Source organism: Parambassis ranga, chromosome 16 (genome assembly GCF_900634625.1).
Source record: "Parambassis ranga chromosome 16, fParRan2.1, whole genome shotgun sequence".
Lineage (NCBI taxonomy): Eukaryota > Metazoa > Chordata > Actinopteri > Ambassidae > Parambassis > Parambassis ranga.
The window spans coordinates 2,902,497-2,928,591 of NC_041036.1; the positions used below are offsets into that span (position 1 = coordinate 2,902,497).

Consider the following 26,095-nt stretch of genomic DNA (forward strand, 5'->3'; position numbering starts at 1 on the left):
TGCTCTCCTCTTCTACCTTCTGCTCCTCTTCCTCCACATCCACTCTCCCAGATTTCGTTTTATTTTTTTTATTTCTGTCTCCCCTCCCTCCCTTCCTCCCCTCTTTCCTCCCTCCCTGCACCAGGTGCTGCATCCAGCTCGCTGCAGTCTGTGTGGTGCTGATAAAGCCCGGTTAGGTTATAGGAAGAGTCAGCGGGGCAGAAACAAAACGCCGCTGCCGGGTTTTAAATCTGAGCGCTGTCACCCGAGCACCGCTGGGCGACTGCTGCTTTGGGACACACTGGCTGGCTGGCTGGCTGTCTGGGTGACTGGCAGGCGTGCTGAACGGGGGAGGCTTGCAGTGCTGGCTGGCTGGGTAAAAGAGCTAACCTGCAGGATGCTGACAGAAAAGAGTTCTGCCCCTAGTGGGATGAACATGGTCTCACAGAAAAACACACACACAGGTATTAACACAGTGACAAAAAATGTGTATAAAGCTAAAATTAAAATGATGCATTTAGCAGCAGTCATTAATGAAATGTCAGCTATGTGCTCTTTTCGTGGCATGTTCTGTTCAGGTTCCATGGACATGACAACTTTCCATTTTTATTTGAAGCACTGCAGGTCTAAACTAAGGGAAGAGAAACTCTTATGGTTATTGCTAACAGCAGGCAGAGAGTGATGGATATAATGGAACGATGCGACCAAAAGTAAATGGACAGATGTGCAGCTGATGAATGTTTGTGTTGTGGCTTGATCGCCCATGCTTAATCAATAAATGTCCTTCTATGGACATACCTGTGGAAATATAATAAGTATTTAGATGACAACTTTGTCTGTTTTTCAAAATAAAAGCTCTTCCCTGTTCCCTCCCCATCACCTGACCTCATCACCACTCATCAGACTTGCTTTATGTTCGGAGCTTCGTGGGCTGGACAGAAAACCAGAATGATGTGTTGTCTGTCCTCATACATTTGTCTACATAGTGTTTTAATTTATTAATTGATTGTTTAGGGGTGCCTTAGAAACGCCCATGTTTATCCTTGGTATTTTATTCTATAAGGTCCCACTCAGGGAGCCTGTCCCATCGGTTAAAGGGGGAGAAGTGGGATCCACACTGGAGAAGTTGCCAGTCTGTTGCTGTCATTAGAGAGTCAAGATACGAGGACAACAGTCTGTGTTTCTCTTTGAGTAAATGCAGCAGTGTTGGTCATTGTGTATCCACACACTGGACATACAGGAAAGGAAACCGTAGTTTGCTGAACAGGTTGTTCAAGTGTGAGCAGCAGGCAGCCATTGTAGAAGTACAGGGTGAGTTCTGAGAAAAGAAGAAAAAATATGTAGTGTAATTTATATTAAGGTGGAAAAAAGGACTCCATGTTGTAACAGGTGGCCAGGCAGTGAATGACACAGAAACTACCTCCCCTATCCCCCCTCCACCACTCCTCCCTGCACATCGCCTCTCCTGGTGTCTCCGCCTTTCCCTCATAAATGTTAACAGGCTAAAGAAAACACTCAGCCAGACTGTGTGTGTGTGTGTACGCTCAGATATACAGGCTGTGTATGGGTGTGTAGAGGGAAGCTTCATATTTACACACACACAGACAGGAGCCAGACAGTGTGTATGAAGTGCAGCTTCAGTGAGTCCATCAAGTGTAATGATTGCAATAAATTCCCTCCTGGCTGCTTCTCTCAGCATCCTCTCCTCTCCTCCTTCTGCATCCCTTCATCACACTCTACCTTCTTCCCTCTACATCAAACACTCCCTCCATCCTGCCTCCATCCATCAAGCCCTCCTTCCCTCCATCACCAAACCCCCTCCTCCTACTCCTCCCTCCTCTTCCCGTCTCCTTGCTCAGGATTTCTGCGTGATGTCTGGCTCGTCTGGCTGGGTGGGAGAGTCTTTTTTTTTTATATATTTCTCTTTCCCCCCCTTCTGTCCTCTTTTTAAACCCTGCTGCTGTTACAAACATGTTGGTAACAGCTGATGTTTGATGTACAACACTGCTGAAAGTTGGTTGTGTCGACAATGACACATAAAAAAACCGAATTTCCACAGTTTCAGTGCAGAAAAAATGGTGGAAAATGAAGTCTGATCTGTATTTTAAAAGGTCCTCTGTAAAATATGTAATTTATTAAACTGTCAGGGGTTCTTTGATGAAGTAAGACTTTTTTATTGACAGTTGACAGACTCTGTTTTCTTCCATTTGAAAGAGTACGATGCCAGCAGGTTGGATGCCTCCCCACACCTTCTATCCTCCCCCCTCTTCCTTCATCTTTCACTCATTTACTCACACAATACCCCCACCCAATTCTCTGACTTCCACACACACCTCCATCATTCCTGTTCCTGCTTCCATGTGGGCAGATACATCATCTGCAGAGCAGCAAAAGCTGCAGTGACTCATCTACCATCTACACCACCTTAGCAAGCGAGAGACACGGAGAGAGAGGGAGGCCGAGACAGACAGGGGGGGGGTTGTTCAGAATGAAATTAATAGAGTGAGAGAGGAAAAGTCAAATGAGAAAGAGCAGTTGTGAATACTAAAGTCAGCCAGCAGGAGACAGAGAAAGGCAGAAACCCACGGTCAGTGTGTGACAGATGAGGTGCAGAATGAAAAGACGCAAAGGTGGAGAGAGGATGGAGGACGGCTGAAGCCCACAGAGAGATGATAACGTGCGTCTGAGGGAGGGAGAGAAAAGATAGATAACGGAGGGGAGGGATGGGTGACGGGGGTGGCCTCAGAGGCAGAGCTGATTGACAGCTTTGCTTTTGACAGACTTTCAGCAGCAGTCAGGTGCGGCAGCCGTCTGCTGCCTGCCTGCCTCACCTGAGCGCTGCGATCTGTGTGTGGCTGAAATGCTGACATACAGTACGCCTATTGTACTCTCAGCCTTATGAGCACTATACCCACCGGCTGCACTTTGAACCAGTGACTGACAGCTGATCTCCAGGATTCTCCCACCAAACTGTATACACTGTGAATCATTAGAAGTTCTGTCAACTTAGAAACAAAGTTTCCCCCCTGATAATTTCAGGAGTTCAGAGTTGTGGAAGTTTAGTCTGACTTCCTGAGTTCAGGTGAACTATAGAAAATAAGTGAGCCACTAAGTCTGAACCGTCTGACTGCTTCCTCAGCGTAAAGTGTCACTTGAGTACAATTACAACCAATTAAAGAAACACCTGTTTTTATAGCCTGGCATGTATGCTAAAAATAAGCATTTATATGCATGTGTCTATTTAGTCCACCTAGGAGGAGCTTTGACCTCTTTCCTGTTCACTACAGACAGACTTCTGGGTTTTATTTTTGTTGTTGTTGGTGCTGCTGTTTTCTCCGGGTGTCCATGTCCCTCATGAATGATGTGTCTCTGGAATCTGGAGTTATACAATGTCAGCAGTGTTGGGGAGTAACGGATAAATACGACGTTACGTATTTAGAATACAAAATATGTATTCTGAAACTGTATTCCGTTGCTGTTACACTTTAAAGGGATGGTAATCAGAATACAGTTACATTGTTGAAATCAGTGGATTACACGACGGAACTTTCACGTGTTTATTCACTCTGCTGGATGAAACAGGTCACGTAAAAAAATCATCGTCTTCTTACAACAAAGATCGTATTTACGGTGAATAGTCATTGGAGTGAGAGCTCTTACCGTCAATACAACATCTTTGAGCAAAGCTAAAGTTTTTGGTTCATGTTGGCAAACTGGACAGAAAGCTGCAGCTGTGGGGGACAGAGAGGACAGAGCAGCCGGACTGATGGGGGTCAGAGACTGAGGATGAGGATGAAGCGCTGCGTGGTTAATGCTCCTCGGTCATGATGCCGGTACACTGTTAGCGTCACTTGAAGAAGTGAATTTAGCTGTTAGCTGCTAGCTAACTCCGTCCAAAACTGAGGCTGATTAACATTTAAGTAGGAACGTGTCTCTGCAGTCAGCTGGTTTTATGCATGGGTCTGTTTGATGTAGTTATTCAAACACTGTTTCTGTGTGTAAAATGACTTTTGGTTGCTTTGTTTAAAAAATATATTATTCTGTCATCATAATGTTTTTTTTTCTGTTTCTCTAAATAGAATAACATCGATGTGATGCAGTCAGCTGGAACAGTCTGGACATGTTTTATTGAATGTTTTATAGCGTCCTCTGTAGTCAGCAGGGGCTGATCGCTGCATGTAACAGCAGTTACATCGTTTCAATAAACATTTATGGATCAAATGCAGAATCATTTGATTACACCCTTTCCCAGTGCAGACAAAAGACAGATACAGATCTGGATGTCTCAGTAAGTTTAAGCACCTGTAGCATGATGCTACATGAGAGATCAGCAGTGGAAGCTAAGAGGCTAACAAGGTTTCAACAAACATGTGACACACTAGATAGATAGATACTTTATTGATCCCTGAGGGGAAATTCAGGTAAAGGCAGTACTCAATCTTTGCAGTTCACTCAGTGAACTTTAGCTATTAGCCATTAGCACATCAATGAATGTGATTTATGAAAGAAAGATATCCCACCTTTACCAGGAAAGTGTAGCATTTGGTTAAACTGTCTTCCACAAAGACTTAAAGGTAGGGTAGGAGATTTTGAAGACTCAGTGAGAGTCAGCCAGATTTGGAAAGTAAACACACGCCCCTTTCTCTCGGAGCTCACCCCGAAGCCACGCCTCCCAATCACATGGACGCACATTACCTGAAGACGAGCTGCGGTCTGTGACTTCGGCCATCATGCACGTACCTCTCTGGTGCACGCAGAGCAGGAAGAGAGTGACAACCAGCCAATATTCCGCGCAGGGTCCACCCGGAGGATTGGCTGATGTTTTTAGTGTTTTATAGCTTCCACAGATGATTCATATTCTTCGTTTTAATGTGAAACTGCCGAACTAATTGGTTGCTATCGGATTGTAAAGAGAAGTTACACTAATTTAGCAAAAAGTGCATCAGAATGAAATCTCCACTTTAGAAACCTGTGGGTGATGTCACAGATGGTTTGTCTATAGATACGACGACGGTCTGATCTGAACCTAAACCGTGACCTTCCCCTTAAACCTAACCAAGTGCTTTTGATGCCTAAACCTAACCACCAAAGTGACGTGACAGGTCAAGAAATATTAGTGATTATGTGTTTAGAACATATCTGACACAATCACATTTGTTTTTAATGACGCTGTTTTTAATGGTTCATTAGCCATCACCCTAATGACTGCTACAGGTGTTATTGATTCACTTCAAGAGAGCAGTGGCAGCTCACTGAGGCAGAGAAGTACAATTTTGTGCCTGCAAATATGACCCGCTTGTGTAATAAACATCCTCCACTCCAAAGGTATAAAACTCAAAAAGGATAAAACTATAACAAGACCACACACACACACACACACACACACACACACACAGGGAATATATGTGTCTGTGTGCGGAGAGAGGGAAGAAGTGCGGGCGAGAGAGTGAAAGTGGGGGCGTATCGACTCATGAAAGTTGTGGAGAAGATGAAAAAGCGTTGCAGCCGCCTCGGCTATTGCTCTGGAAGACATTTTTAGTCTGTTTTTCAATTTACAGTTAATGAGATTTTCAGCAGCCTCTCTCTATTCTGTTGTTAGTGTTTATCCTATCCTGTCTCCACAAGCCCTATCTTTTATACCTCTGCAGTTCACCCTGTCTGAGCTGGATTGGCTTGTTTGTATAAATAGCTTACCGCTGCAAACCCTGTGCGTGTGTGTGTGTGTTTGTGCCTCACTGTGAAAGCCGTTCGGATATACTTGTCGTTACATGTGTGTAAATGTATATACAATACATGTACCAAAGAGGCTGCTGTCTTTGAATGTGTGTGTGTGTGTGACTTGTAGCTGCATGCACTCAGACGTCTCACTGTGTCCTTTCCTCTCCTCTACAGAAACATGACATCCAAAAAAAAAATATATTTTTGTATCCACCAGCTTCCTTAACAGTGGCTCAGAATGAAGTGGAATTTTCCACACTTAGTCAACCCATGACCCCTTTAACTAGCATTGAACGTTATGTCTACATGTAGCAAATGTAGTGAAATAAGACACTTGGTGTGTAAGTCGTACATCAAGTCGAGCAAGCAAAAAAAAAAAGTGCCAAGTGCAATTAAAAATGATGAGAAAAAAACGACAAGCAAATATATGTGAATATGTGTAAAACATGGTAATTAGCTAATCAGGCGCTTAAATTCGTAGCACTGAGATGCTACTTTAATCATTCACAGGGAACTAAGTGCACATTAAAAGTAGCTCATTATTCTGATGTTTACTTGAGGAAAGGTTTCTTCATTCCCAAAAGAGACATCTACAGGGACCATGGTGTCATGCGATTGGGTTTTTTTTTTTTTGCAGTTGATCTGTTGATGTGTTTGCGCTTCGACGTGGCTGATGGAAACAGTGTGAAGCTGAAGGGAAGACGTGGTTCTGACAGCAGTAACTCACAGCATCATTTTTCTCTTCCAGTAAAGTAAACACGATGTCTGCACAGACAGACGTCTGTGTTTAAACACCGGCGTCATGTTACAGTCATGCAGCAGGTTTGGTCTGGCAGCAGGTACATTTTTTCCATAAATGAGCTCCTCAACATCTGATTATTTTTGTCCTGAGCAAGCAGCAACCCTTAAAGGGGTGAGAGAGGACGCTAGTGCCAAACGCTGCAGTTCTTTGAGTGGCCACTTGAGGTAGTGTAAATTGCCAATTGCATTATAATGACTATTATTAACACATTTCTGATATATTGAATTGACAAAGAGGTTAAACAACAAACTTATTGAGTGCATGTAGAGGAACCACCAGTACTGAATCCCAGAATACCACTTAAGCCCTCTTCAGACAGCTTGGCAGAAGCAGGATAGTATTCCCTGTGGTTCCTACACTTATAGGATGTGACATAATAGAGGTGAACGTTCAGGCAGACCCACTGCAAAAAGAAAATTCATACATATACAGTACATACTTGACGGCTTTACATATAGAACTACTGGTTCATAATAATAATGAAATTTAACTGTAATCAGAGCTCTGCAGCCGTTTTTTGCATCACCTCAGCTCCGACAGCTCAACCTTCTCCACTGAGGGACCACCATAAGGTCTAGGTGTAATGACTCCAATGTAGGAAGTATGGAATCTGACTGATGGAGGTAACTGCAGCTGTAATTATTACTGGGGAGGAGGTGAAAATAATAAAGAAATCAAATCACTGTCTGGGGCCAAAACCACCTTCCCCACAGCGAGGAATCCCCTCTGAATAAAATATGCCTCAAAGGAGGCGCCTTACACTTCTTTCTCCTCCTACTGCTGCCTCCACATTCCTCCTTCATGCGCCGCTGTATGTTATCTCACAAAGGAGACACTGACTGTAAATGGCCATACAGACATCTATACCTAAGCTCACTGCTGCTGTGGCCCAGAGCTATGCGATCACTGTGGGAATTTCTCCGTGTGGGTACACATTATCGCTGCTAACGAATCTCGGAACCTTTGTTATGACCATATGCTGGCTGGGGCTGGCAGAGTTTTAATGACACTAGATACTGTGGAAGTGTGTGTGAGAGAGAGAGGGCTGATGCATGTTTAAAGATTATGTTTGCTTGAGGTAAAGAAGACCTGTTTATGTTTGTAAGATGAGTCGTATGCTTCAGACTGCTGGGAACAACCTGTGTGTTGGTGTGCAGGTTAACGTGTGTGTGTGTGTGCCTGTAAATGTATCCTATCCGCGAGCATACACATTCACACACACACACACACAGCGCCTAAGTCCCTGTGAGGTATTTGTTACGGGAGAAACATATTGTATCATTACTGGGGTCCTGAGAAGGTAATAGGAAACAGAATGAGTCATCATATAGGATGTGATAGCAGCGCGATACAGTGCGACTGCAGCCGCAGGCTTGGCGGCAGTTTAGTAGCTCATCATCTCGCCCTCCTTCCTTCTTCCCTTCTTCAAACTCTGAGAAGGTGTTAGTGGATATGTAAGAGGCTGAATGTTACATAAAACGAATAAATTAAAGTGAATTTTAGATTTCAAACATTTGATTAACAAAATGTCTGAATGGCAGGGCTGCATACGTCAGAGGTGGAGCGGTTCACAGAATCCACGGGTCTGTTTGTATCATGGTTCTGAGGTCACGGTCTTTGGTTCAGTTCGGTTTACATCGTTGAGTTTTTTTTACTTTTTTAACAATCTGGAAATACCATAGATCAGCATACAATATATAGCTTAATGATTTAACATTTACCATTTTTAGGAATCGGTTAGTACACTGTGTTGCTACTGTTGCCCCTCTGAAGCTTCCATTCTGTCACTGCTTGTGAGAGAGAGATGCTCCAGTGTTGCCAACTCCTCAGTAAGAAAAGTAGCTATTGGTTAGTTTTTATTTATTTTTGCCATTGAAATAAGCTATTTATCATCCTGCTCTGTAAGCCCTGACAGGACCATCGACAGCTTTGAGCATGATGGGACACAGAGTGGTGTGGGCCTCCTCTCCGCTCTGACTACAGCTGAGACTGCTCAGCTGACCGCCTGTGAATACGAGCCTTCACGTCAGTGTCCAAAAGTCATCAGAGAAAGTCTCTAGATTGGTTGCTAGTCACTTTTGACAGCATCATACACAGGGACAACACGCTCGGAAAAAACACACAAGACGATCTGGCGAGAAGTGAGAGGGGGAGACACACACGTTAAATACACAAGGGAAGGGAAGACAATCAGACACAGGTGGAACACATTAGGTCGGAGCAGGTAATCAGCGGGAAGATGAAGACAAGACACCTGAAACGAGAGGGAGATTAAAACTACAGATAGATTATAAAAATAAAACCAGACCAAATGGAGGAGACACTTCCACAAACACATTTTATGAAGGTTAGACTTTGATAGATCACAGCACACTCAATGACATCTTCCACTAAATGAAAGAATCTCTGAAATGATGGCGTTCAAGTAGACTACTTATCTTTGAAGGTTCACTTACTTTTCCCACTTACACTTTCCTGAATAAATCAATGAAAGTTATTAATAATAATAATAATGCATTGGTCTTATATTGCGCTTTTCTGCTCTGTTGGGTAGGCACTCAAAGCGCTTACATCTTTCACACCACATTCACACAGTGGCAGTGGTAAGCTACAGATGTAGCCACAGCTCCCCTAGGGGAGACTGACAGAGACGTGGCTGCCAAGGTGTGCCTACGGCCTCTCCGACCACCGCCGATTCACTCATATGCATTCATACACCAGTGAGTGCACTGAAGGCAATGCGGGTAAAGTGCCTTGCCCAAGGACACACAACAATGACTAGGGAGGAGCTGGGGTCGAACCGCCAACCTTCCGGTTGGACAACCCTGCTCTACCACTGAGCCACTGCTGCCCATTTGCATTAGTTCAATATTACTAATATATAACTAAAGAACCCAGCCTGTTGCCAGAAGCATTCATTCTGAACATATTTCACATTTTTGTCAGTCAAATATTCAACAATAATATGCAATAATATGGATTTAATAGTTTGACTTTAAAGATGAAACTTTAAAAAGGAAAATTAGAAAACTAAGTGAAGTGACAGGTCGATGGACAGACGGGGGTAGAGAATCAGTCGATTCGATTAGACCACACACACACACACACACACACACACACACACACGTGCTACCACCACTTTTAAAGCATAACAAGTAATCCGTACTTATGTAATTATGTGCTTGTCACCACAGACAGTCAGGTTGTGGAGCTGTCAGCTGTGTAATTGTGTCTACATGATGACAACAGTAAACCGCAGTCAGTCGGGACACTGATGTTCAGCAACAATCGCCCTCATTAGGCAGTAACATGTATTGTCATCCCAGATTAGACAAAGAAATAAAGGCCTGTCCAAAAACATCTTCTTTCAGATGAATGACACACTGATAAGCAATTCTCCTGAAGATCAGAGGTTCACTTACAGCTGAATAGTTTGGGGGGGGGGGGGGGGGGTCTGGCACAACCACATTGTATTTAAACTGATGTACAGTGGAATGCATGTGTTGCATTTGTGCTCTGTTGTGGAGTTACACACTCAAAGACAGTTTCACAGTGTGACTGAACATACACAGACTTTGGTGTGTGTGTGTGATACGGTGCTCAACATGGTCAAAAGTAGTCATTCGCCTAATTAGCCTGGTCCTCAGAGCAACACAGAACATCCCTGCTCATTAAAACTGATGGAACAAAAAACTGTTTTTTTTTCCTGATGTATGGTAACAGTGACCTTTGGCAGATTAATGCAGACAGAGATCATGACTCGGAGCTGCTGCACTTTAACAGTATCATTTTCCTTAGTCAGCTTCTTGTCCCGCTGCAGTTTTATGACTGCTGAGAGACTGAACCGAGAGATTAAGGACTCATAACAAGTTGTTTCATGTAGAGTGTCACCCCTAATGTCCGCTTACAGCAGGATGAAATGAGCCATTAGGCCTGACCTGTCTAGCTGGGTTTCTGTTTTAAAATGTCATCATGGTCCACAGTGCAGATTCTGAAGCAGTGGCTCAGGATCCACTCAGGCCCCAGCCTCGTCCTGTGAGCTGAAATAGTCACGTAATGTTCATTTTTTTTTTTTCAGTGTGACATTTTTGTGACAGGCGGCTCAATTTTAGAATATCTTTCACACCCGCAGCACCAATTTTAGTGCAAAATAATTAATGTTTCTTAATGCACATGGACACTAATCATCAAAGCCTTTACCTACACCCTGGTGCACATGGAGGGTAGCATGAAGTGTGTGTGATTTGCACCTCTGTGTTTAAAACAATGCACTAAATTAGCATCTTTTCTACTTAAGTGTATGAGACTGTGTTGGAATGTCACATGTTCATCCTTCACAAGTGTAAAGTATGCATTAAAACTCAGGAAATCCCCACAGATGTCCTGCTAACACACTGTTTTTCATGTTACATTAGGCTCCACACTGAGACACACTGAGACCCAGTTAACTCAGAATGATCAGCTGATGGTGTAACAGAGACTGTAGCTATAAGTAACTCGAACGGGCATCAAATGTGGAGCAGGTCTTAACTGATTGTGACAGTTGTTGGTCTTATCCTTCCCTCCTGTCACTCCTCAGTGTCCGTAATCTAATTACTCACACTTAAGGCTGCATGTAATACGATTATTTGCAGTTGAAAACAAGCAACACTTTTACTTTCGTTTTGTTTTTTGTCTCAATTTGTACAGAATTTTTTTTTATTAGTTTCTGGAAGTAGCTCCAAATTAATCATGTGACGTAAACTAACATATAAACAGTAGCACCGTATGGTAACATGCATGCAGCATATGTGCGCCAGCCTTTGTGCCTGTGGAATTCATGTCCTCCTCAGACAGTCAGCCCTCTCCCCGGGGAGGCGGGTGGCTCCCTGTGCCTCTGCTGCGCCGTCTGATTTTCTTTATACTTTTCTGTTTATTTTTTATTTTCCCCTGTCAGAGGGAACAAGATGGATTTTTACTGCGTGACTGCAGCCTGTAATGTCTCTGCTGCCTCTAGCTGCTGTGTTCGCACACGCTGTGCTGTTCTGTGTGATGTTTGTGTGTGTGTGTGTGTGTGTGTGTTTTATGCGTGCGTCTGTATTCAAATATGGCTGCATGTTTACATTCTTCTTGGACTGGTATGTCGTTTTGTTGGTATGCATGTCTTCATTGTCGACGTTTGTTTTATTCTTTGTAGAGAGAGAGAGGCTTTAAAAGCATCGGTGCTTTATTGGATGTTTTATCTGGCTCAGCACTTCCTCAAAGGATGAAACATAGACACTGTGTGTAACCCTTTTTCTCTTCCTAAATGTACTTTCTGGTGCTTTTAAGCTTTGATTTTTATCCGTACAAGCTTTTTGTATTATTTTAATTTCATAGTGTGGGTTTGATGACATGGTAAACTTGCTGTAGTTTAAAAAACATGTGCTTGTTTTGATGCAGAAACATCTGAGCCTTACTATCAAACATCTACTGAGTCACTGAAAGTTCAGGCGTTGTGGCCTGTTCCTTCAATGCAGCTTAACAGAGTCTGTTTTATCATTTTGGAAATGAGTTTGAGACCCAGAGAAATGCTAACAGAGCCTCCTGCATCGACCTGACCCCTGTGCAGACTCCAGTTTCACACTGCCTGGTGTGGAGGTGAGGCATTCGCTGGCATGTTTGTGATGGTTGGGATTCCTCTGACACCACAGATGCAGAATCCAGCCTGTGACTGATTGTGTAATGACTCTGTGGCTGCTCTCTGTCATGCTATAGCTTGATTTAATCAAGAGGAGCTTTTTTTTATAAGGCACGTGAAGGAAGCCGAAGTGTCCAACTTGGTCGTTTAGCATCATAAATGGATTCCTCACTCACATCTGGTCAGGCATGGTTTTGTATCTCTCTCTCTTTGCAGCTTTCATACCACTGTTTATTCACATCAACATCACTTTGGGCGGATATGGTAAACAAGGCCATTGTTCTGTTGTGCAGTTTTTACCAAGGCCCTCTGTGGCTCATCAATTGTTAAGCACAATAAAATGACATCATCTGTATGAGCCCAGTGTTTACGCCTACAGACAATCTCTGTTTTGATTTCTCTTCTAATCCGTCCAGTCTTTTTCCATCCTTTGTCCTGGTTTGATGACTGGGACAGCAAGCTAATCAGCCCGGCTCCTAAACAGCACGTCAGTAGACATTTTAAGTAAATCCTTGGAGAGCCCTTGAGGGAGAGGCCTTTGATCAGTTGTCTCTCTGTAGAAGTTTAAGCTAATTTTTGCCCGATGGCTCTTGTCTCTTTATGGTCTTTTGTGTGGAGCACCACTGCCGGTGTGGATTATCAAGTTAGGCCTATAGCACATCTGCTGTTGCCTATATAACATCGACATTTTTGACATCAACTCCCTGTCCCTCCCTCTCTCTCTCTCTCTTCTCTCTTCCTTGTTTGTCTCTCGTCTGCGTCTGTGCGTCCGGCCTCTCCACACTACAGTTGATGCATGGCCAGATTAAGGCTGTCAGATTTGTCACACTCGGCTGGCAGTCAGGGTGACACAGAGCCAGATCAGGCAAGGATGTGACGAATGATGCCTTCAGCACACCTTTGTTTGCTTTTGCCTTGCTGGGTATTTTGTGCATCATTATTTCATAATTTTTCATATTTATTTATTTATATGTCTGTCTATGAATAATGTCTTAGATAATAGTTTATTTCTTTAAACATTTCTGCTTCATTAACAAAAAAAAAGTAAAGGATGACATGCACCGCTGGTGCTATAAGTGCGTGACAGCTCAGTAAGTTATCAGGATTTAAAACAAATTTCCCTAAACGTCCCACTAAAGTGCAGAGACTGTACAGAACTTTGAGACTTTAGACCAGGGGTATTCAATTTCAAGTTAAAGAGGTCCAGTTAGAGAAAATTTCTCGAAGCAAAGGTCCGAATATATATATATATTCGGACCTTTGCTAGGAGATGTATATAAATATATACATGCCAATATATATGGTTGGATGGATGCATGGAACCAAAACGGCAGTACAATACAGTACAATTTAAAAACTTTGACAATACTTTTGTCACATAATATAGAGCTGTAGAATGTTCTTTCAATAATTAAATAAAAGTAGGGTTGCATTTTAAAATAAGGGGAAAGGAGGGGGTGTATGTTTGTTACTTGTATAATGTTCACCATAATATTTTTGTGTATGTTAATTGCAATGCTGGAAACACTATCACTTCAGACAAAGTTTTTGTTTAATTTACTTAACTTGAACAATACTTTGCTACATATCCACCTCTAGATATAACATAACTTATGCCAGCTAAAATTTTCAAATATCATTTCCATTCAGTATGCTTGCAAACAACCTGTAATCCTCTGTTTGGGTCCTCTCCTCCTCATCCTCCTCCATCCAATGCTGGTTATTGAGACCTGTACTAAATTCTGAATGCACTGATGTACCAGGTCACAGAAACTGTGAATGCAACTTTCTTTGCATACGATACGATACGATACGATACGATATACGCTATACGATATACGATACGATACGATACGATACGATACGATACGATACGATACGATACGATACGATACGATACGATACGATACGATACGATACGATACGATACACACATGCTGTAATGCTATGAGAAACCAAACAACACATTGCAATACAGCATGGTTAGAAGTGAAGAATTTGGATCAGATTGAGAGAGGGGAAGCCCTTAAAACCCTTTTCGTCTTAAATAGTGCTGGATTCTTTTATGTAGAAAAATTAACCACCTGCGTTGTCTGTTAATCTCTGAAATAACATTGGACAATTGGCTGAAATCCCCGCTGAGTTGTGAGACACTGGCTGCCGGGCTCGACCTTAAAAAACCCCTCAGTTACTGGGACCTGGCCTCAGGCCAGGCTCATCCAGCTAGAGTACAGTATGGATGAGACTAATGAAGCAGTCTAAAGTGAATCCTCCATTAATCACTTGGGGTCTTGTGTAATCTTCGTCTGTCCGTGTGTGTGTCACAGAGTGGCCACAAACACACACACACACCTACTGTACATTATCAGGAGGTCCATCAGGAGGCGTAGTCATTTTTATTATGCTGCACGGCTTCATATTTTTTCATACACATAAGCCAAAAGACATCCAATCAAATATGTCCCTTTAAAATCTCCAACATACTGTGGTGCATTTATGTGAAGTAGTCACATGAAACATTTGTTTTCACTGCCACAGTATAAAGTTGCAAAGGTCCAACCCGCAGCCTCTGCTCACTCAGAAATCCCAGCTTCAACTCACCTTGTGGTGCCATTGCTTCATTTTTGTAAAGTGCTTCATGACCGTCAGGAACGTCTTCTTATCTTATCTACGCTTATTTGAAAACGGATGCGTTTAGATAAGCATGAACCCTCTGTGGAAGCCATGTTTTTAAAATCAGTATTTTCTCCACTTCTGTTTCTGCAGGACTCTGAATCACCTCCCCAGTTCTTTATTTGTTATGCAACCACATTCTTAGCATGCTTGAATTTTCAGCATAACAGATGCGTCCAGCCCTGTGGTTAAATAGTCTGTTCCCCAGTCCATGTTTGTCTGTCTGACTGCTGTCTCACTGATAAGCACATGTCCCTGTGTGACCCAGCGGAGGAGTCAGAGCTGGCTGTTAAAGCTGCTAGTTGCCCCCCCTCCCCATATGTTACAATGACAGACAGATACTAAACACAGGAACACACGCTCCATCACTAATAATCCAGTGAGGGAAGCGTTCCTCACTTTACCCACTCCAGGGAGGTCGCAGATCAGCTGCAGCTACAAGGCTGGAGCCGGTAATATGTACTTGAATATATGCACATTACGGATGGTGTGTTTGTCCATTTGAGTACAGTGAGGCTACTGTTCTTTTTTTTTTTTTAACACCAATATCGTCTCCAAATGATACGCTGTCCGTACTTCACCACACCTCACCCAAAATAAACTTGGGTTCCAGTCTTACAGCCACTCAGATACAGAGTTAAGACAGGATCTGTCCTTAAATGACCACGGAACAAACACCCACCTGTAGCGCTGTTTTCCAAAGCATGTCATGTTGATCTGCCCTCACATGAGCCAGCAGACAGACAGACAGACTGTAGTCTGATTGAGTAAATGTAGTAGTAGCTTCTGTCAAACACACGGTCAGACTGGACTGACTTTCACTGGTGGGCAGCACAGACAGCCTGGCAAGACAAACTTTAACGTTTCTCCTGTGCCACACAACAAGGCAACAACATGAGTATATATGTCTAATAAGGCATTTGTGATATATTTAATATATTTGTCCTTGCTTCTGGTCTCGTGAATAGACCATAATATGCTGCATTAATATCTCCCTCTTAGTAGAAAAGACCTTTCTTTATGGAAAACATGATTCACCACACACACACACACACACACTGATGTACACTTTGCAGCTCACTTCAGTTTCTCAGCCTGTAGGTTGTTGCTCTGTCTCCAAGAGTGATGGTCTGGAAAGAAAAATCATTTAAATCACTGTCTGTTATAGTGTTATAAGTCATATCAGGTACTACATTAACCATTGAGCCTATAGGAAAGTCTTTACAGTCTGTGGAGTCACCACATGAGATAATAAATTCTGATTCTGATTCCGATTCCACGTTAATATCTAGGTGAGCTAACTGACTGATGATGTGATGCTTTTTGTACCTCTGGGACAGCCTGCCATAACTTTCCTGCCTATAGGTGCCGCCAAAGAGAAGAAAATAGAGGCAGTTCTGTTTCAGCCACGTTTGTCTACCAGTGGATTCTGAAGTGAGGCACTGGAACCAGCAGGGGTCCTTAATAAGGATGAATACTGCTTTAGAATAATGCTAAATGCTGTATCATTGTAATGCACGGATATGTGCCTCATTTAATGTCATTTTAAAAACACATGAGTCATCTTCAGTTTCCATAGACGTCAATGGAAAATGATTAAAGCAGAGTAAAGCAGGTAAACTCAGCCGAACAAGTAAAAGCACAGACTGAGGTAAAACTGCTGCATCATCCCTCATCCTTCAACACACACACACACACACACTCCACAGAGACACAGGCTGCTCTGCTCAATATCAAACACAGTATTAATTACTAATATTTCTATTTTAACGCCATAATCAATTAGTGCAGTGTAGAAGCCTCCTCTCCTCTCCTCTCCTCTCCTCTCCTCTCCTCTCCTCTCCTCTCCTCTCCTCTCCTCTCCTCTCTCACATTTATGTAATTTTCCTCTCACTCAAAGGAGCTGTCCTCATTGGCTGTCCTGTTTAAAGTCAGAGAACCTAAAGTCAGCATATTGGATGGTATAAAAGAAGTAAAAACTCATCCCGCTCTTAGTCACAAGGAGACAAAATCATGAATCATTGGCGAGGCACGTAACAAAGTAAATGTCCCTCCATGTCACGTTGGCCCAGTTCTTGCCTTTACTTTTCACAACAAGCTGTTGTGTGTATCCGTGATGTGATAAGACTCGATAAGAACAGGCAAGCGGAGTGCAGATAAGACTGAGATCTGTCGAGCCTTTCCAAAACCTCAGACAGGGTGTGTGTTTGTTTACCGTCTGTCTGCTTTTTTTTTTTTTTTTTTCACCAACGAATTCCTTCCCTTCTCCGTTTGGCCCGTGTCATGTTTTTTGCTTGAACTTTTTTAATCCTACAGATAAATCTCTTTATCTTTTGTTTGATTCTGCTCTCTTTTGTCTCCACCCCCTCTTTCTTTTTCATTTCTTTGATATCTTTCTGCTTTCCTTCCTGCGTGTTGTTGCCATCCTTTATGCTTCTAACATCGGCTTTTCTCCTCTGTGAGTTCCCCTTTCTTCCCCCATCAGACTCCATCCCTCTGTGTGATGTGTCTCTTCTGCTGCTCTTATTTTAACATCTCGACAAGAGAAGTAGTTTTGTTTTACTATTTAATCCAAACCAGTCCTCCTCCACCCTTACCATCCTCCACCCCCCCCCCCCCCCCCCCACCAACCCCTCGCCTCTTCGTGATTTTTATTTCTTTCTCAGACACACAAAAAAAGCAGCACTTGGCACTTTTGAAATGTAAATAAAGTTTTGTTGTTCCCTCAGCCGTAGCCTCCTCCAGCCCTGTTTATCAGGCAGACTTCAAAGTGGCACACTGACATGTGGCTCTATCTCTCCCCTGCTCTGTGAAATAGGGTCACAGGCGGCGCTTGGCTTTCAGAAAAACTTTTCCCTTTCATGTAAGAACCTAGTGGGTGAGAGGGACTAAAGGGGGCCATGCCAGCCAGCTCCCACCCGCTATCCAAACTGACACGCATTGCGGCTCGTCCACTCTGTGTGTGTGTGTGAGTGGGTGTGGGTGGATGTGGATGAGTGTTGTTGTCTTTGTGCACTTTTCCCAGCTGGTCACTGCAGGCTTGCAGTTAGCCCTGCCCGTGTTTAGCTTGGGTGTATCTGTTTCGCCTGTTGCTTTTGGAATCCCACGATTTTATTCACTAAAGCTGCTCCCTCTGTCTGTGTTTTTCTCTCTTTTCTCCAGCTGTGGTGCCAGCGTGAGAGCACCTGAGTAGCTCGTGCTGAGTTTGACACTGGGACAACAGGATGAAGAAGATGTAAGGAAGAGGAAGAAGAAATATAAAGGGAGAAGAATCAGGAGAGACGGCTCAGTATACTGAAGATAAACCTGGCTCTGATTCTTCTGCTCAGTAAGAAGGCCCATCTGCAGACAGATAGGTTGAAAGGTTGAGATCCAGCCAGTGATTCGGGGCAGTGGCCATGGCTGTGGACCTGCTGCTGTTAGAATAAGGCTCAGATCAACCACACCCACACTGCAACCTCCATCCTCCTCAGAAAAGCAACAACCCACCCATCCCTTCCTGTCCACTCCTCCAGTCTGTATACTCCATAAGTCCAGAAGACAGCTCATACCAGACCAGGCAGCAGCATCCTCCACACATAAGAGAGAGCGAGACAGTTGCCCGCCGCCAGCTTTGACAGACACGGGCCTCTTATTCACACACATGGGCTGTTGATGAAGAAAGATGGCAGTGAGACTGGCAGGCGCCGCCCCTTCCTCTCGGCCACCCTCCCTACCCCCAGTGGCTCGGACTGGTTAAGGTTCGTCTATCGGCATCCATCGCAGCAGCTGGCACAGCGTGGGAAGGAGCAGTATGCAGGAAACTGACTTACCGGCTACAAATGCCTTCAAAGGTAAACACTGATAGTGGATGGTGGTCTGCCTGTGTGTGTACTGTACCTGTGTGATGTCACGCTCAGCTGTACACACTTTCACAGTAGATAGGGATCAGCCCCTTTTCTTTATGTGTCCAAAAAGCACTTTTGATAGTCAGCAGAACACCCGATCATATTATAGAAGGCCTTAAAACTGAATTATTTATTGTTTCTGACTTGTCAGTTTATGCTGGTGAAAGCAAGATATGTTGTATTGTAGCATCTATTACTTCTGCATGTAGTGACATCTCTTTATTCTTTGTGACGAGGAGCTCATTGTGCCGCTTCAAAGTGGAAATAACACATGCGTCGTGCTGCAGACATTATTTGCCTCTGTAGACTTAAGCTCCACTTATTCATATTAAACATAATCACTTACTCAAAGTACTTCTCCTCCAAAAGTGGCGGTGAAATGTAAAATTCACCTGAAAATAAGTGCAACCTGGAGATTAATGCAAATTATCCAGACAGATAAAGAAGCAAGCTGACGATACTGACGGTCTATATTTAATCACATCTTCCAGACTAAGCTACACTGTGAGCAGAATTATCAGTCAATACATTACAGTAACCACTGAGTCACTTCATGGTCTTTATATAGATCATATTTTTTTTCTTGTTTCGAATCATCCTTCCTTTTCATGAGACCCTGCTGTCACTCTCACAGTGATTGTCAGGTGTAATTCCCACATGTACAGCGTGTTTGCCTTAACATCATCAAACTCAAGATGGCAGCTGCCAGTCTTCTTCTCTTAGATCTTTTTTTTTTTTTTTTTTTACAAAATATAGTTTTACAGAGAAATTCAGCACTATATCAGTGTTTGATGACCTTCGAATGCTTTTGTATGCCTTTCCAGATAACTCGAAACCATTTAGGATTATGTCAGAATAAAGTACTTTGCCAAAAGTGACATCCATACGGTTTATTATGACGTTGGCCCACCCTCAGCAGCTTATAACAGCTTCAACAACAAGGCCTGGATCACAGTCTTCGCTCTAATTCATCCCAAAGGTGTTCTATTGAGTTGAGATCAGGACTCTGCGCAGGCTAGTCCAGTTCTTCCACACCAAACTGGCTCATCCATGTCTTTATGGACCATGTTGGAACAGGAAACTGTTCCCACAAAGTTGGCAGCATGGATTTGTCCAAAGTCTCTTGGTGTTCTGAAGCATTCCGAGTTCCTTTCACACCATAGTCCCCCCACTCCTCCACCAAACTTCACACTTGGCATAACTCAGTCAGACAAGTACCTTTTTCCTGGCAAGCGCCAAACTCAGATAGCCAGATGGAGAAGAATGGTTCGTCACTCCAGAGAATGCGCTTCCACTGCTCTAGAGTCCAGTGGTGGCTTTATGCTTTATACCAGTGGTCCCCAACCACCGGGCCGGGGACCGGTACCGGTCCGTGGGTCATTTGGTACCGGGCCGCACAGAAAGACTGAGCAAAAAATATATTATTCATTATCTGAGTCTGAAAGCTGTTTCATTTTATAAATCGATCAGATTCATCCGCCTGTGCCTTTAAGCACCTGCCCAGACACTTGTCTCGGTCACGGGATACGGCACCCCAAAATAAGCCCACAAGCTAGCAAAAATGAATAAAAAACAAACGTCTTTGGAGAGCTTCTTCGGAAAGGGGAAAAGGCCTAACGAGGAGACAGAAGAAGAGGAGCCTACCCCTTCAAAGAAACCTGCATTTAAAAGACTATATCAGGAGTCCTATTTAAAATACGGATTTATTGCAAATCGTAAATGAGGCAACAAAGCCTTCAAAACTGCTTTGGCACTTAAGACCGAGCACCCTGCATTAAAAGACAAGCCATGGAGTTTTTTGAAAGAAGAAAATGTGAACAAGAAGGACAGAAGCAATAAATGACGGCCAAAACAAAATTACGGAGTGGACTGGGCATAAGAAACACGCTTCGGGTGTCATTGTCTCCCATTATCCCCAGATGGGACCGCCTCATTGCTGAGAAAGCTCAAAGGCTCCCACTAATTAAGCATAAGAGTAAGTTGTCTTTGTATGCACTTTGTTTTTATTTTATTTATTTTTTTCTGTGCCGGTCCGTAAAAATATTGTTTTACATGATACCGGTCCGTGGTGCAAAAAAGGTTGGGGGCCGCTGCTTTATACCACTGCATCCGGCGCTTTGCATTGCACTTGGTGATGTACGGCTTGGAGGCAGCTGCTCGGCCATGGAAACCCATTCCATGAAACTCTCTATGCACTGCTCTTGAGCTAATCTGAAGACCACATGAAGTTTGGAGGTCTGTAGCGACTGACTCTGCAGAAAGTTGGCAAAAACCAGACTACTATTGGACCACTATCAACAAGTGAGGCTAAATGTGTCTTTTTCTGGCTGTATGAGTTGTTGTAAAGCTAATTATCAAGCAGCTCATAAGATACTGAACTGGCATAACACATTCTAATGTGAAGTATCAAGTGCTAACCAGGTATTGGTGATCAGGTTGTATATACCAGCACTTACCCTGCTCACTGTAGGAGCTGTCCAACCACCATTTAACACCAGTGAAGGTGACTGAGGACATTTTCAGCACTGCTCTGTCCAGTTTTTACTGCAGATATTTTTTTTTTACATTCTGCCATTTTGTCTTTAACTGTGAGAGTCCTGCTGTGATGTTTCCAGTGTTAAGCAGAGCACACGCAGGCCTCACGCTCCACTCACCACTGATTTGTCAAAGCAATTTGACTGAAGCCGGCTCGATCACTTAAACAACTGAGAGCGTGGAGCGTCTGACAGAAGCTTTATTCTGAGGAAGATGGGATGTCCGGGACAGACGACCCGCTCTGTGAGCTTAGACTGTAGAAAACTGCACTGATGGACTGACTGAGTCCCTGACAGATTGACTTATAACTCAGCTGACTGCTCTCAGTTCCTCCCTTTGAGTTTAATTAAACTGAACATAGAGCCTAGTGGGGCCAGCTTGCAGTGTGGGTGCTGTGTGGTTAAGATTTTGATTAACGCGCTAACTTCAAATCTCCACAAACACACACACACACACACACGCCTGCTTATCTGTGGCTGCACATACCCGTCCTGCTTTTATTATTAGTGCATATGTGGAGAAATCACTCAGAAGCAGAGCGTCCTCTCTGTTCTCAAAGCACATGTATTACATAATTCATCAGCTGTGTGGTGGAGTGTGCGTGTCTGGGTTCGTTCTGGTCAGTCTCCTCTGAGGCCCTGAGGGGAATGAAGTCATCGAGCGGTAGTAAACAAACACTGCAATGTTCAGATGTAGGCAGACACCGGCTGTAGATAGCTGCAAGGCTAACGTAAGGTTTTGTTTACTGTGCTGGGTTCATGTCAGGTAAAACACACACATACACACACACACCGTCTGGCCTTCTGCTGAGCCCAGCGCAATCTGTGTGTCTGTCTGTGTTTGGTGCATTTGAATCCACACTGATTTCCATGGTGAGTGTGGTACTGTATGTAGTGTGTTCTCAGGAAGGAAGAGAGTGTTTAGCTGCCCACAGTGAGGCCATGTTATAAACTCCAGAAAAGAACTTTCTGCCCCCATCACACTCCTCCATCAGTCTGCATACATGTAATCTAATCCCTCTGAGTACAGTCTGACTGCATTTCAGTCAAGCTAACACTTCGTCTCTGATGTTTTCTTTTAATATTAATATGTAGCATAAATATACAGTGTACTGTGTATGCACAAGCTGAACCAGTGACCCACTAACTTTCCTACAACTGTCAGAATGTCTATTGGATGCATTCTATGGATGTATGATTACTGACGGCGTGATATATGCGCCTATTTTTTTCCACTAATTGCGATGAACGTCAAGCCATCGATCAATCGTTGCAAATAGCAATTAAGATTTCATGCTCGATGCATGCTATACTCCTACACTGTAAGATAACACAGTATTAACAGTATGAAATGGTGCATACTTCATGTGTCTGAAGTAGATGTCATTTTCTTTTGCTAACAACCTAACAGCCAAGTTTAGCATTACAGAAGAAGAGTTGGCGATTATAGAGCAGCAGAATGTGAGATCATGTGACCTCTCTGGATTAAACTCAGGACCCAGCATTGCCCTGGGTTTACACCGGCCGTGTAACGCACGTTTTTTGTTGCATCGTCAGTGACATCAATTCCCACAAGACGCGTTTCTGAAGTGTAGTGTCTTATTTTGGAACTGGGATGCTTCTGAAATTCGCTGCTTCACGTCTGGCTGTCGCTACGCGTCCCTTACAGGTGGTGTAAATCCGGAGTAGAAGCACTAGAAGTCTTGTTTTTTAACCCTCTCTTGTATTAATCAGGGTCAACTTGCAATAGCAATGTTTCCTTATGAAGCCCTGGTCTGCTGATACGATGACATGCTCATATTATTGTTTATCCCTTACTTATATATTGTATATGTTCTGTTATTGACATCTATAAAATCACATATTTGTCCATATAATATAAAATAACAAGAATCTGGGTGTAGCTCAAACACGTTGCAGTTATGTAAGCACGACTCTGAAGGAGGTTTAAATTTAGAGTCAGACTAACTTCCCCACGTTAAGCACCACTTCTTTCCCCTCTTTTAGTTCCTGTGAGACGACATTTCTCGCCGACATGGTAGACACACTTTAACTAAGGAAAAAAACAAAACATGTCCACCATTTATCCTTTTCAGAAAAGCAGACGAGAGTCCTCTCACAGGACCCGAAAGATAGAGTACTTCTGCTTTCCAAATGTGGGAAAGTTATCCTCCCTCTAAATCAAACCAGTGTCATCTTTTCTTCACCTACATTTTCTAACACTCCCCTCGCGGCAGTCGATATACAGAGAGGCAATACTGCAGAGTCACTCCGGCTCCCCAGCCTGCCTCACTCTTTTTCATCCTCCCTGTCTTCTCCTTTTCTGCATTTGACACATTTTCTCACTCCTCCTCTCCCTCGGTGGTCACCTTCCTCTGTCCATCTCCATTTATCTCACTCTGTCTGTCATGCCCGCCTCCTCCCTCCTCTGCGCCGTCTCTCAGAGTGTGGTCTCCCACCACAGTCGATCCATATTGAGCTGTACTAATGTGGAGCCCTTGCCCATCCATAAAGTGACGGACAGCTCGGGGTTATTAGAGGAGGACCTCCTCCTCCTCCCCTCTCACCTCTCTGCTGACTGTGTCTGAAGTCTCAGACCTAATGGTGGATGTCTGTCTGTCTGTGCTTTTGTTAATCAGTGCTTAATGTTAAACTGATATACAATTTATTTTTAAGAAGGTGTACAAAGAAACATGACAATTCAGCCATGTCTGGTGTGTTAGTGGTTTGTTTGGACTGCTGGAAAGGCAATACAGTCAGTTGTCTGGTTGTTAGTGGTCATAAAACTACTAATAAATCCACCAACTTGTTGGGAAATGCTCAGGAAGTACAGTTTATTATCACTGTAATGGACCTGACACGGCAACTGCAAGTTCCTAACTGTAATTTCATAACGAGACACCAACGAGACACTTTTGGATTTTAAGTATTTTTTACAAAAATAAATAAATTAGCATTTTCTTTCATTCTGCCAGATAGTTTTGAAGCAGAAAATGTTTTGCTTTGGATTTTCAGAGTGGAAGTTAATTAGCCACGCGGCAGTTTGTCGCCGTCTTTACGACCCGTACGGTTCAACACAGGCGCTGTGAGCTTTAATTTCAGCTCTGCAAATGAAAGAGTAAGAACAGGTAGAAGGGAAGTGAAACCCTGTGGGACCCCACGAGAGATAATATAAACAAAAAAAAAAAAAACACACATGCATGCTGAAGGCAAATCAAACTCAACATTAAAGTTCCTGGAGGTTCTTCCTGGAGGTTCTTCCTGGAGGTTCTTCCTGGAGGTTCTGGAGCCTGTGAGGGGTTCTTTCTCCTCTAAGTGTGAGCATGTGAGAGATACAACTCTAGAATCTGTCTCAAAAACATCTTTGTGGAATTTTAATTATCCATTAAACAAGTAGAGCATTAGAAATGGGACACCGTTTGCTGTAAAACTTGGAAATGGGTTCAGAGCAGTGGGTTAAATCGTTCTGACATCACAGAGGGAAAATCCTTAGATTTAACGTTTTTATATTTTTTAAATTTTTTAAATCCCCGGCAGTGTATCATGCTGCATTTATACTCATTTTAATTTTCAACAGGCATGATTAAAGTTAGTGATTCATAATTAGGTTATAGATAATTAAGCTTTAATTAGGGCCCGAGCACCGAATGGTGCAAGAGCCCTATTGAAACCCTTAGGATTATTGCCTTAACAACTGCCTGTTGTTTGTGGGCAAATTAAAGCATAGGTTTGACTTTGTTATGTATGTTTTTAGGATGTTTCTCAGCCTGGTTTTCATGTCATCATCAGACACTGCTACATCTTATAAATCACCCCATCACCTCGCTGTTTAATGATCCGTTGGATTAGCTACAGCAGTCTTAAGTTGCTTGCAGCGATCAGGGCTCCAAACAGTGTGTGAGCAATCGGAAACAAAGCAAAGACGTCCATGCCAGGCATAAAACCATCACTATGTGGACTGGCTTTCTCATTAATCCCGTTGGTCAAGTAGGACGTGCTTCAGCCATTGTACCTGTTCAGAAACATGACAGACGGAAGGCTAGGATTGTAGATTGAACAAAAAAATAAAATAAAAGTTTTCTGCTTCTCCTTCTTATGTTAAACTGAGGACAAAGGAGGACAACATATATCTGATTAACCCATCTCTCATGGCCGGTTTACACTGTGCAATCTTGGTCTGTCGCACGCGAAAGACGACCATCGTATGTAGGTGGTCTTACGTCGCACTGTGAGACAGGTTCCACGACGGAGTGTCTTGCGACCAATGACAACCTGAGAGAAATTTCTAGCGGTGTCAGAAATTTAGGATGACTGTCTCACAGTGTGACAGCTGCTACGACCTGTCAATCCACATCATCCTGCTCCTCGCATGTTGACGTACCTCAACGCAACCTCATCGTACAATGACACATTAAAAAGGAACAATAGAATAAAATAAAAACAATGGATGGATCCTAAAGTGCACAGGTGGCCAATGAAGAGAAGATTAAACCTTATCTTTGACGGCTATGTTAGGTATCTGCAAAGGAAGTGCAATTAGAACTGTATCAGGTTTCAGCCAACACACAAAGTATGAACACGTCAAAAATGTAAAAGCAAAGGGACAAAGGGACAAAGGGACAAAGGGACAGTCCAAGGCTACCTGATTAGCAGGCTCAGTTAGTGGGCTCGCGTTTGCACATCAATGCTGCCCTTAATGGAACTCTTTGCACCTGCACCCTCTTCCAGCAAATAAATGTGGAAGCCATATTTGTTTTTAACGCAGTGATATTGATTGACCCTAATGTACCCAATGAATGCATGTACTGTATATAGACACATGCTCATGCAGTACATGTGTAAG

General features: G+C 43.2%; 1 long non-coding RNA gene across 1 annotated transcript in view; it reads left to right on the top strand.

Annotated features, from left to right (window-relative positions):
* Positions 1–18,453, top strand: part of LOC114448864 (uncharacterized) — a 64,534-nt gene extending 46,081 nt beyond the window's left edge. Inside the window, exon 3 of the long non-coding RNA XR_003671923.1 lies at positions 17,994–18,453. This is a non-coding gene — a long non-coding RNA (uncharacterized LOC114448864). The remainder of the gene's footprint in view (positions 1–17,993) is intronic.
* The last annotated feature ends 7,642 nt before the right edge of the window (positions 18,454–26,095 follow it).